We start from the raw sequence: 12718 nt of genomic DNA, 5'->3' as shown, positions 1-12718 counted from the left end.
GAGGACTGTGAGTGGACGGACGAGGAGAGAGACAGACCAGCCGGGTTGTGTCTGGACTGGTACTCTATGGTTGTCCGCCCACCTATGCGTCCTCTCTAGCCGCTTGCGCTCTATGCTCCGCGGTCGCGAGCCGCCCGCCGCCAGCCCGCCAGCCGGGAAGGGTGCGCAGAAGGAGGCGGGGCGGCAAGGCAAGAGGTGTCTCCTCCACCGGAGCGGCGGGAGACCCGAGCCGACTCTGTGACAGCTCTTCGGCCGCCATGTCAGCAAGCGGGGCTGGAAACAGACCCGGCGCCCAGCCGTAGCCCTGCGTTCGCGTCCGACTCCCAGGTGAGGAGAGGAAGAGCGGGATGTGGGGCGCCGGCCGGCGGGCTGCCGCGGCGGGAAACCCCCCGGGACCCCCTCGCTCCTCCCCCGGCGCCGCGCGCAGCCTCTGCGCTCCCGGTGCGGGGCAGCCCCGTGCCCTCGGCGCTCGCCCGCGCGCCTCTCGTCCCTGCAGCCCCGTGTCCGTGCTGCGCTCGCCCCTCGCCGCAGCCCCGGCTCCGCACCCCGGGGGCCGTCCTCGTTTGCCTTCATACCTGTTCCCTCCGCCGAACCGAGAACCGCCCGGGGTCTCCCTTCCGGACCTCCCTCTGGGCCGGTATCTACCTTAATTTTTATTTTTTAATTTGCGTGTTGAACAGATTTAAAGTTAAGGCTTTTTAAAATTAAGGCTTAAATGCTTTAAATCCCTTTGTAAGCTTAGAAAGGTTGCGACCTTAGGATGCTTATTTTGATCCCTGTATAAACTTACTCAGATACGTACTGTGGAATGCAATTTTGAAGACCAATTCCAAAGACTCTAAAAATAGGATGCTCTAATGGAAATTTTGGCAGCCTTCTTACCTATTGAGCAATGGTAGGAGACTCGATTCTTTGAGAGTGATTTCGGGGTGTAACGATTATACTCAGAAAGAGATTTGCCCATTACTCTTTACACCGGGTCAGGAAACTGCAGCCAGTCAACACCCCCATTAAAATATGAGCAATCCTTTCTGCTTACTCGACTGGGAACGTAATTGAGCTTGGTATTTATATGCACGAGGAAAAGGTTTCTAAGGAATGTATCACCTAGCAAATTGAAGTCTGAAGATGGTACTCAGCTGGTGCATCTCAAAATGGATAAAGAAATTGACAGCCAACTACGTATGGCCTTTTGGGGATTATAAATTTGCTAGGACACCATGGAATGGTGGAAGCCTTAGGTTCTCCTTGGTCTAAATTTCCTCAAAAAAAAAAAAATTTATTTTTTTTTTCAGTTTCCCCATTGATGGTTTTCTAGAGGTGACTCTTGCATCCTCTGGACACCTGAGAATGCTTTTCCCCTCCATTCTTTAAAGAGCTGTCTCCTCCTCTACCCTTCTAAAAATATTTTTATAGATTCAGAAATACAGTGGGTTTTTTTCCTTGAAAGCCCTGGGGGCTTGAATACTTTTAAATCAAATAAAGAAGAAAGATGTCTTATGATAGAGGAAGAAATGGTTTGCTTCTAGAAATGTGTTGTTGAGTTTCTCACGTTTAAAGTACACTTCTAAAAAAATTGCGGTGCAAGGTATTTATTTTAAAATATGTTTTCCTGTTTCATAAGGTTTGTGGACCAAAGGTAGTCTACCTAGCCCTGGAGAAATTAATGTTTCTTATCTTCCTTTTGAGTTGTGTTTTTTTCCCTTGTTGTTGTGTTTTTTGTTTGAGTTTTTTGTTTTGTTTTTAAGTTTTGGACAAGAGAATTAGGTTATAAGTATTTCCCTTTTTATAATGTTAGTGGCTGGTTGTGGTTGAAGGTACTTAAATAATAAAGACAAGATCTTACATATCTTTCTGAGGCCCTAGCTACTGGAAATGAATGAAATGTTAATTTCACTTTAAAGCTATACCTTATAATCAGCATTCAGATCTGCTTTATCAGAAAAACTTGGTTTGTGTATTTCCCACTTTATTTTCTTAAGAGGTGTAGTTTTTGCATCCTGTGCTATTTTTGCCTATTTTGCCTTTTTGTCAAGTAATCTTTCTTTAAAATGGTGTCAGGGCAAGGTGATTCTATTTTTACATTCTTCTTGAGTTATTTTTATTATAATCTCAATGGATCCAGAAAAGAAAATACTGCTTTTGGCTTTTATTTTTATTATTTTTTGAAATATTTATTTATTTATTTTAGAGAGAGAGAGTGTGCGTGGTGGGGGGAGCAAAGGAAGAGAGAGAGGAAAAGACACAGACTCCCCTCTGAGCAAGAAGCCCCACATGGGGCTCTACCCCCACAACCCCAAGATCATGACCTGAGCCAAAACCAAGATTCAGAGCCCAACCAGCTGAGCCACCCAGGCACCCCTCTCTTGGTTTTTAAATGGCAGTTGTAATTGGGAAATGTCAAGTGATAGCTCTTGTTTGCTATTAGAACTAAGGCTGTGAGTCTGTAAGCATTGCTATAGGGACTAGAGGTCTGTAACAATCCAACTATAATGCAAGCCATATGAGCAATGTAAAGTTTCCTAAATAAAAAATAACAAAATAAAAAAGAAACAAGTGAAATTAATTTTAATAATATATTTTATTTAACCCATGCAGTTTCGGGTGTAATCAATTTGGTAAGTTAGTATTGAGATATTTTGCATTCTTTCATGCTTAATCTACAAAATCTGGTTTTTATACTTAGAGTACATTTGAATTCCAACCAGCCACATTTCAAGTGCTCAGTAGCTACATATAGCTAGCAAATGGCTAGGACCATATTGGGCAGCACATAGCTATAGGATTACTGTATGATTTTTAAGGTGTCTTCCTACCCTGAGAGTCCGGGGTAAATCCAGGGGGGTAAGTTTAAAAAAATCCTTTTCTTAAGTGTTGTGATATTCATACTGAGAAGTTTGTATGGCAGAAAGAAAGTTCCAAGAAGTCTCTTCCTCTTAGTGTTGACTGTATTCACACTGAGGAGGATGAACAGGTGCCAGAGTGCATGTTTCGTGAGGGTTGTAAGATGATTAGAACGCTCAGTCATTTCCTGGGGTGTCATTGTTACAGTTATTGACTTCTGCATGTCAACAATGTGTCAAGGCCTGTGTGAGTTTCTGTCTCCTTTGCCCCTGGCTATGAAGGAGGGAGAGCTTGAAGACCTACAGGAAGATTGAACTTTACTGTAAACAGGTAGAGTTCCTGCTGTTGTAGACTTTATTTCTGAATCAGTTTCTGGTCAGTTTCAGAGTTTTGTAAATGTGCTCCTCTGCATTGCTTGTCAAAGGAAAGAGAAAATCTTCTCAGCAAAATTCAGAAAGACAGGGTATAGTTTTTGGCTCTAAAACCCTGGGAGCCTGATTATTAGCAAACAAGTGACATGTGTGTGGTGGTTTAGGTAAATATAAAAGGAAATCCGGCACTATTTTTTTCTAAAGATTTTATTAGCAGAGGGGAGGGGCAGAGGGAGAAGGAGAAGCAGATTCCCTGTTCAGCAAGGAGCCTAACTTGGGGCTTGATCCCAGGACCTCGAGATCATGACCTGAGGGAAATATAGAACTTTTTGTGGAAAACTACTGACAAGCTGTCTAGGTATGTGCTTTAAGTTGTTTTTGCAACGGGATGATTTGCGTGGAACCATCTCTTGTTCTGAGCTGTTAAAACTGAAAGATAACTCTCTTGGAAAACTAACCCTGCAGCTCACTGACCTCAGGACCCATCATTATTCCTGTCTTGACTTGTATATTCATTCATTCATTCATTCATTCATTCATTCATTCATTCATTCATTCATTGTTTTTCAGAGAGACCAAGCACACGAGCAGGGGGAGGGGCAGAGAGTGTGAGAATCCCAAGCAGGTGCTTTGCCCATCTTGGATCCAGACACGGGGCTCCATCATGACTGAGCTGAAATCAAAAGTGACATACTTAACCGACTGAGCCACCCAAGCGCCCCTAGGCTTGTATATCCTATTAAACTTCCCTAAATACTACTTGATTTGCACTGTTTACATATACATTGAATATTAAAATTCAGTGGCAAAATTCACCTGAAAGACTAATTAATATTTAAAATAATCTAAGAAAAATGTCCCCTCCCCAACCTTTACGGTATAAAGAAATCTTACATTACCTGGTCAGTAAACAAAATTCCTCTGCAAAGTCTGGTCATGATAGATCTGGCACAATGTTCGCAGTGTGTAGAGTATTAAAGGATCAGAGACAGAACTGGGGGAGGAGGTAGTGATTGGATGTTGCTTGTTTGGTGACACATACGTGCACATTATGGTAGGAGAATATGGCGTTTTCATTTGTATTTAAATCTAGATGACCACTGACACCATTTTAGTTGTATAAGAAAATGTTCCTACAAATTAGTCTGAGCCAATTTTTTTTTAATTTGAGGAAGAGTAATTGAGAGTTTGGCAATTTTCAGTTTTTAAAGAAGATCTTAAGTGACTGAAGTGGCCTCTCCATGGATTTTATTTTTATGGAGAAACTCTACTCGCTCACATACTCACTGTGTCTGTGTCTTGATACTGTTGTGGAGCGTTCTCTCCAGTGTAGAGCCCTGAGGAGTCACACAAATACAGGCTTTTCTTTACTTAGTAATCATTCCCTTGGGGAAAATTATATTTCCTTTTAACCAGGGAATATTTTTGTTTTCCATGCATTTGAAATAATTTATTTGTAATATTTTTAAAGTACATCACTCGTCAATTATACCTCAATGAAAGAAAAAAGAAAAATCATGTCCAAACCATCTAAAACAAACAAACAAAAAAGAAATACCTCATGTAAAACTTTTCTGAATCTTACAATAGCTTGAGCTTTCTCAAATTGTTCAATCACAGTTGTGAGATTCTGCTCTTTAACATGTTTGGAGATGGAAACTTTATAGCATCACCCGCTCTTCCCTGCCATCTCTTAGGACTTCCTGTTTTTCACCTTCATTAGCCATGTGGAAAGGAAAGATAGTAATGTGTCTGTCAAAATACTGACAAATTAAGTTTATTTTTCCTTTTGACTGTAGGAAGAACGCTGAAGCAGTAAGCGACAAATATCGTCATCTTTATTGACATTTGGTCTTTCAACATTTTAACGGACAGTACCTAGGTGATTTTAGGAATTAGCAATATTTTGTTGTAGCTGTTAAATTCTCTTATGAGAATGCTTAGCCTGTTTTTCCTGGAAGACTGCTACCTAGCTAAATAATTTTTTTTCTGTTAGGTGCATCTAGAGAACTCGGTACATTCAGTGGCTGTGGTTTTCTCATTTGAATGAAGGCAAACATTTTACAGCATCTTTTATATTGTAGATTTTGAAATAATTTCTTTAAAATATGTGAACTTTATGATAAGATGAAGAATGCTGTTTTTTCTGAGTATTTCGGAGCATACCACTTAACATTTTTATTTTATGCATACATTGCTTTTCTTGCTACTTTTCTACAGGTATTAAAACTGTGCAACTAAATCTTTTTAAAAAAGTTTTTAGGTGAAGCGAAAAACATTGCTTAAGATTTTTTAATGAGGGGGCGCCTGAGTGGCGCAGTCGTTAAGCCTCTGCCTTCGGCTCAGGGCGTGATCCCGGCGTTATGGGATCGAGCCCCACATCAGGCTCCTCTGCTATGAGCCTGCTTCTTCCTCTCCCACTCCCCCTGCTTGTGTTCCCTCTCTCGCTGGCTGTCTCTGTCAAATAAATAAATAAAATCTTTAAAAAAAAAAAAAGATTTTTCAATGAGAACTTATTTTTGTGAAAATATATTTTATTTACTGAAACCTAGTGGAGTTATTTCTTTTGTACCTTATGAAGCACCAAAGATTACTTCCTTCAGTTGTTTCTCTTTTCCCTGCTTGTGGAGCATGAAGATGGTTTACTTAACTCAGGTCTTAAAAGGATTCATACCAAGTAATCATGATTTCCTCCCTCACGTTCAACTCAGTTGAAGAGTGGAAACTATGCTGACCAGTAAATTACAAAATTGGGTTTCCTGGAAAAGGCTTTCTACTCATTTGTGACTTCTTAATCCAAATTCAGTCACTGCGCTTTATTTTCTTCAACACCTTACAAAGTAATCACTTACTTCCTTTTGCTCTGGTAGTTAGAAAAAAAAAAAAAGTTGTTGTGGAGTTCTTTGCCGTCCCAATCAGAGCTATACCTATAGCATTGGGAAAGCACTGTAAAGAGTCAAAATTCATGGCACAAGTTCACGTGACTTCCTTAATTTAATCTTATAATACATGTTTTGTGACTGATGAGAGAAAAGAAATGGTTTCTCTTCTTAGTCTTACATCTGAACTGTAGCTTAAAAAGTGGTCTCCTAGGTCTATCCGCCAAAGCTTATATTTTCAGAAGCCAGAGAAAGATCTCTTTCACGTTTGCGTAAAGTAAAACAGCATTCAATTCAGGAGGTAGGTTTTTTTTTGTTTTTTTTTTTTTAAGATTTTATTTATTTATTTGACAGAGACAGCCAGCGAGAGAGGGAACACAAGCAGGGGGAGTGGGAGAAAGAAGCCGGCTCCCATCGGAGAAGCCTGATGTGGGGCTCGATCCCATAACGCCGGGATCACGCCCTGAGCCGAAGGCAGACGCTTAACGACTGTGCCACCCAGGTGCCCCAGGAGGTTGTTTTTAATTATATCAGGTGGCCTCTTGTTTAATTATAATTTTGTGGATTTTGATGCCTACCTGCTTTTTGTCCTTTTTCAGCTGTATGCCTGCGGAAAACATCTGGATTCCCTAGTGAACCCCAACAAGGCTTTACCTTTGTCAAAATGGCTTACCTTCCCTGACAGCTTCAAAGAGTATATACCTATGCATGCAAAACATGAGCAAGAATTCTGCTCCAGGAACACTTATCGAGGCTGAGGAAACAAATATTCTAAGAATGTCTGTCTTATAACTAAAGCTTCCATGCACTTGTATAGTATTTTGTATTTTGTTTAGCCTTTGCTGGAGAGTTTCCCTTTTGTTCTAGCTCTTCAGAATATGTGAAAAGATATCCAGAACGCCCCAAAACTATTCTGCCTTACCTCATCTTTTTGTTTCTTTCTATTCTTCTGTCTTCTGTGAAAGTTCAGAAGTCAGAACGGGTCATGGTTTATTATAGACTTGAAGTGGGGGAGGAGTACAAACCTTACTCCTTCCCTCTTTCCTCTCCTTCCTTCTCTGTTACAAACGTAATCATGCTCCAAAGAGAAAAGGTAGATAAATTTTAACTTGAGGAAAACACGATTATTCAAAAATTAGTATTTTTTTCTATAATTGAAGTTGAACAGAAGCTTTAATTTAAAGTCAGAATCCGGGGCGCCTGAGTGGCTCAGTCGTTAAGCGTCTGCCTTCGGCTCAAGGCGTGATCCCAGAGTTCTCGGATCGAGCCCCACATCAGGCTCCTCCGATGGGAGCCGGCTTCTTTCTCCCACTCCCCCTGCTTGTGTTCCCTCTCTTGCTGGCTGTCTCTCTCTCTCTCTGTTAAATAAATAAATAAAATCTTTAAAAAAAAAAAAGTCAGAATCCATTGGTCTCTCATCCTACTTAAGATGCCTCACGGATATGTCAGGAAGAAACTGAGAAGGGATATACTTTGAGGACACAGACATAGGCTATACTAGAACATATTTAATAGTATCTCTTTTTATCGTATATGTTTTCTTCAGGAAATATTCACCACTGAAATAAAACATCTTTGGGGAAAATCGTATTCTATCAACAATCTTCTAAAGCACCCTAACGTATCCTTCTCTGGGACAAATTTTTTCTCTATTGGTTTGTAACCTAGAGCAAACTGCCTTGCTCTGGCCGTCTTTCTGTTCCCAAAACCCAATCAAAATATATTCTCTTGAAGAACTAAAAGAAAGCATACTCACTTTTACACATGTCTCTGTTTCTGCCTTTCCATTAACGTTCAGTATGCTCTAGATAGAAATCATCATGTCACTATTAGGCCAAACAAAAATGCAGGAGTCTGGAGTTCTTGATGTGCTCGGACTGGGTAATGGCGGGAGGGGGGGTGGCAGCAAGTGAGTGACAGTACAAAGGGGTAGGAAGTGAGAGCCAGATAATGGGATGTTGGTAGCGACCTGCTGGAGATGTCAGGGCTCATCTGAGATGCAGAGTGTTTTGGTGCCAGTAACAACATAAGACTGGGGTGACGCTAGCTACACTGGCCAGACAGTGAGATGTCATCATAGATCTTTGAGACATGAAGAAATACTCATTCCACAAGTGTATCAAGTCACTGTTTTTATTGTAAAACACAAAGGTACTTGTTTTCAAAAGAGAAATCTGCCTCTGGGATGCAGGATGGATTGAAAGGGCTATATGAGACAATGAGAGCCTTAATTAAGAGTAAATATGTCGGCCTAAACTCATTTTGAAATTTCCTAATAACTTCGGAAATGACAGAATTAATGAATTTTTACTTCTTGTTCAAAAGAATAGAAACTAAGCAAGAGAACTGCTGGCTTAGGTTTTGCGATTTAAAACTAGTGTTAAAATTGTGTTTGATGCTGTAGGGATTATGTTCTTTATGCAGTTGAATTCATTACTTAATTTTACTGATAATCCATACGAACCTACACTTTACAGTATACATGTGTATGTATACAATACAACATTATATACATTTTGGTGAATAAGTTTGAAATGGTGGCTTGTGAATGGATCCAAACCTAGCATTAGGTCCTATCAGTTTAATGGCTAATGTTTGAGCCCATAGGTGAGCAGTATTGTATTAAGTACTGTAAGAAATACAATGGAAATCAGCATTTTCACCAAAATACTTGATGAAAAATACATGTCTCCAAGTATATTTACATAATTTTCTTTCTTAATGTCAGAAACAGCTTTATGTAGATTTGTTCTAATTTTTTAGACAGAAAAAGAAAAATCCATGAAAAACTTGTTGGTTAGTATAATTTGTAATTAATTCAGTAAATATTGTGTAGAATTTTTTTTTTTATTTTGTCGGAATTTCAAATGCCACCTTTTTGACTTATGATTTAGTAAGCATACAGGGACAGATTCTGTAACAGTTGAGATGAGTTCACTTCTAAGATCTGTAAAGGTCCTCAGTAGAGGTCTATACTTTGTGCCCTTGAAAAATGGCTTTGTAAGAACTCCTGTTTTTCTAGGTTATTGGCAAATATATCAGGCAACTCTTTGATGGTTTTAAAATAGAACAAATAAAGCAACGGCTGTCTTCTGAAATGGTGGATAAACACACATCCCCAAAGGAAGAAAATCCACAGTGTATTACACGAGATAATGTGTGTGTCAAAGTGACTACCTTCCATGGTGTGTAGCATACAGAAGGCACTTAGTAAATGGTGTGTTTTGTTTTAAATTTGCTAAACGTTTGTACTTGTATTATTTTCTTTTTAAAGAGGTGAACAATATTAGTATTTAGATTAATGGTAGCATTAGTGATTTTTAAAAAATATGTGTTCTTGATTGAACTTTTTAAAAAGATTATACTTATTTGGGAGAGAGAAAGTGCGCACGTGAGGGAGAGCCATGGGGAGGGCAGAGCAAGAGGGAGAGAGAGGATCTCAAGCAGATTCTGCACTGAGCATGAAGCCTATATGGGGCTTGATCCCAGGACCCTGAGATTAGGACCTGAGCTGAAACCAAGAGTTGGACACTTAACGAACTGAGCCAGCCAGGGGCCCCTGATTCAACTTAAAAAAAAGATTTTATTTATTTGAGAGAGAGAGAGCACATGCATGTGCAAGCAGGAGGGAAGGACAGAGGGAGAGGGAGAGAGAATCTTAAGCAGACTCTGCTGAACGTGAAGCCCAACATGGGGCTCGATGTCACGAACCTGAGGTCATGACCTGAGCTGAAATCAAGGGTCAGACACTTAACCAACTGAGCCATCCAGGTGCCCTGTGATTCAACTTTTTAAAAAAATTTTGAGTATAAAAATATATCTTTAAATATGCGGAATACAGAAAAGTGCAAAAAAAGAAAAAAAATCACTTGTACTCTCATTAACCAAGAAAAGGAACTGTTAACATTTTTGTATATTTACGCTCAGTCTGACACAGTTGAGATCCTATCTATGGTTTGTTTCAGATTTTGCTTTCCTCATTTTATCATAGACTCATAATGTACATATTTTGTGACTTTGTAACACTTGGAGCATAGGCTAATTTACTTAGTTTCTCCTCTGTTATTAAACATGTAGATTGTTTCCAAGTTTTCACTCACTGCCACAGAGACCTTGCACAAACTATGGAACTGCCTTACCCCTTAGTTTTCTCATGTACTTCATAGGAGTTACAAAGATTAACTGAAGTAATGTGTCTAGAATAATATAGAACAGTTCCTGGAACAAAATAAACCTTTAAAGAATGCCTCCATGTCCATCTTTGTGCATAGAGGATTCCCCCCCTCCTTTCTTTTCTTCTTTTTTTGTTGGTATTCCGAGTACTTCTTTACCATCGATTTTCGGAAATAAAACTACTAGGTCTTCACTGTTTTAATATTCTTGCTACGTACTGTGAAGTTGTTTTCTGATAAGTTGTGCTAATTTACATTCAGATTGAGCAGACTGCATTAGTCAACGTGTATTTCATTGAACCCTTACCAGTACCACATATCTCGCTTTTAAAAATCCTTGTTAACTTTAGGGGTAAATAAGTTGCCGATTGTCATCAGCGAAGAAGTTTTATGGAAGACTAGTAGGGAATAAAGTTAGAGAGATGGGTTGCTGAGAGACTGGTAACAAGGCTTGGGAGTTGGGATTTGAGCTGAAACGGGCAGTAATGAGTTCAGGAGGCTTCCAGCTACTCCTCATGCTTTCCCCAGGCAGCCAGTCAGGTTCCGCAAAAAACTCCTGGTCTTTGTACCTGTATTGAAGTGCCTGTCCCATCCCACCTGTCCTTATTGTCCATCTATCTAATATTTTGATTCATTCTTAATCTCCTCCATGTCTTTTCCTGTCCAGGTGCCTGCCCAGCTAAAACAACAGAGCAGAGCACTGTGTGTTCTCTGTGGGCAGGCTCACTTGAGGAAGAAAGAAGGTGGCTGAGCCAGCCAAGCTTAGTTATTACCAAATTTACCAAACAGATCAATCAGTCTACCTCCCCAGAGGTGAGTAAAGGAGTCTATCAGGAATGGAGAAGGTTTCTTTAATAACACAACTCTTAATTTTTATATTAACCCTGTCACATTCCTAGTGATTAAAAGGAAAAAATTGGCATATGTTCAAGGCTTTTTAAAGTTTTCTTTTCTTTTTTTAAGATTTTATTTTTAAGTAATCTCTACACCCAACATAGGGTTCGAACTTACAACCCCAAGATCAAGAGTTGCGTGCTGTACCGACTGAGCCAGCCAGGCACCCCTGCAGTGTTTCTGAGTGTAAAAATAATGCAGCCTTACAACTCCATGAAAAGACAAGTAATCCAGTTTAAAAATGGGCTGAGTATCTGAATAGACCTTTCTCCAAAAAAGATATACAAGTGGCCAGTAAACAAATGAAAAGATGCTCATTAGCCATCACGGAAATGCAAATCAAAAACACAATGAGATATCACTTCATACCCTGAGATGAAGAAATTGGAACCCTTATACATTGCTGGTGGGAATGTAAAATGGTATGACAACTGTGAAAAATGTGGTTTCTCAATAACTTAAATACCAAATTAGCATATGACCCAGCAGTTCCACTTTTAGGTATATACCAAAAAGAATTGAAAGCAGGTGTTCAAAAAGGGGAAAAAAAAAAAAAAAACTTGTATAGGAATGATTTTAGCAGCATTATTCACAATAGCCAAAAAGTAGAAACAACTCAAATGTCCATCAGCTGATGAATGGATAACATGTGATATGTTGATACATGGAATATATTTCAGCAATAAAAGAAATGAAGTGTTGATAATATGTTACCACATGGATATATCTTGAAGACATTATCCTAAACAAAAGAAGCCAGTCCCAAAAGACTGCATACTGTATGATTCCGTTTATATGAAATATTTAGAATAGGCAAATCTGTGGAGACAAAGTAGATTCATGGTTCAGTGGTTGCATGGGGTTGAGGGAGAGGGAGCTGAGAGAATGTAAATTGACTATTAATAGATACGCGAGTATTAGAGAGGGGAGATCCTTTCTCGGGTGATGATGAAATATTCCAAAATTTATTGTGATGGTGTTGCACAACTTTGTGAATATACCAAAAACTGTTGAATTGTACATCTTAAATGTGTAAATTTTATGGGAATGTGAATTATATCTCAATAAAACTATGATTTTTAAAAACTCAGTTGGAAAAAAATGCATGTTTATCACAGAAGATGTGTAAGATACAGAGAAGTGCAAAAAGGAAAAAAAGTGAATTTATTAGAATGTTCATTTTGATGAGCTATAAGAAAATAATATAAGCTTGTTGAAGGTCATCACGGTCGATACCATATTCAAGTTCAGATCAGAAATCGAATTTTTACAGAGCAGTGAGCATCATACTAAATTGATGCTATTTTAATTTTATTGGGATTTTTTTACTTTTATTAATTTTTAAATTTGTTTTTGTTTAATAGAGTTATAAGCACATAAAAATTCTGTTTTTACATATTTGGGATTGTAAATAAAAATAATATGTCAGTGCTTAAGGACCATCGTAATAATTATAATTTTTTTAGTAAAGCCAGTTAAGAAAAATAGTGGCATAAATAGTTATAGTTGAAAGGGCGCATGTTTTTATTGCTGAGAAAATTAAGGCTCAGAGAGGTGT

At 38.9% G+C, this 12718-nt stretch overlaps 1 protein-coding gene across 3 annotated transcripts in view; it reads left to right on the top strand.

The window, feature by feature from the left end:
• The first annotated feature begins 66 nt into the window (after positions 1-66).
• Positions 67-12718, top strand: part of CNST (consortin, connexin sorting protein) — a 112414-nt gene continuing 99762 nt past the window's right edge. For all 3 annotated transcript variants that reach the window (XM_045796311.2, XM_045796324.2, XM_087859545.1), the window contains exon 1: positions 67-327. The gene's annotated coding sequence lies outside the window, so the exon portion shown is untranslated. The remainder of the gene's footprint in view (positions 328-12718) is intronic.

Source organism: Ursus americanus, chromosome 2 (assembly GCF_024610735.1).
Source record: "Ursus americanus isolate L20-20 chromosome 2, mUrsAme1.1.p, whole genome shotgun sequence".
Classification (NCBI taxonomy): Eukaryota; Metazoa; Chordata; class Mammalia; order Carnivora; family Ursidae; genus Ursus; species Ursus americanus.
Note: the sequence above shows the minus strand (reverse complement) of the source record. Positions and strands in the feature narration are given on the sequence as shown.